Raw genomic sequence first — 870 nt, forward strand, 5'->3', positions numbered from 1 at the left:
GTCTTGATGCACCCTTGAGATGAATCTCTCCATCTCCCATGACTCGGAGGTGGAAGCTTTTGCCTTCCCTTTCCACTTTCTAAAGGTTTCTCCGGGCTTGGATGCCATAAATGGTTATGGAAAAACAAAAAGCAATGCTTTTACCACACCAAACTTGAAAGGTTTGCTCGTCCTCGAGCAAAAGAGGAAAGAAGAGAGTAGAAGAAGAAGAAATGAAGTAGAAGGGAATGGCTTTTGTGTTCGGCCAAAAAGGGGAAGAAGTGGTGTTTAGGTTGTGTGAAAATGAAGGAGGGAAGATGGGTTTATATAGGGGTGGGGGGAGGGTTATGGTTCGGCTATGGGAGGGTGAGTTTGGGAGGGAAAGTGGTTTGAATTTGAAGGTTGAGGTAGGTGGGGTTTTATGAAGGATGGATGTGAGTGGTGAAGAGAAAGATGAGATTTGATAGGTGAAGGGTTTTGGGGGAAGAGGTGTTGAGGTGATTGGTGAAGAAGAGAGAGAGTGGTAGGGTAGGTGGGGATCCCGTAGGGTCCACAGATCCTGAGGTGTCAAGGAAAAGTCATCCCTGCACCAAATGGCATGCAAAATTGCGTTTTGAGCCAATTCTGGCGTTAAACGCCGAGCTGGTGCCCATTTCTGGTGTTTAACGCCAAGTGCTTGCCCTTTTCTGGCGTTTAACGCCAGTCTGGTGCCCCTTTCTGGCGTTAAACGCCCAGAATGGTGCCAGACTGGGCGTTAAACGCCCATCTGCTTGCCTTACTGGCGTTTACACGCCAGCAGGTTCTTCCACCAGGGTGTGCTGTTTTTCTTTCTGTTTTTGCTTTTTCAATTGTTTTTGTGACTTCTCATGATCATCAACCTACAAAAAACAA

Source organism: Arachis duranensis, chromosome 2 (assembly GCF_000817695.3).
Source record: "Arachis duranensis cultivar V14167 chromosome 2, aradu.V14167.gnm2.J7QH, whole genome shotgun sequence".
NCBI classification, from domain to species: Eukaryota; Viridiplantae; Streptophyta; class Magnoliopsida; order Fabales; family Fabaceae; genus Arachis; species Arachis duranensis.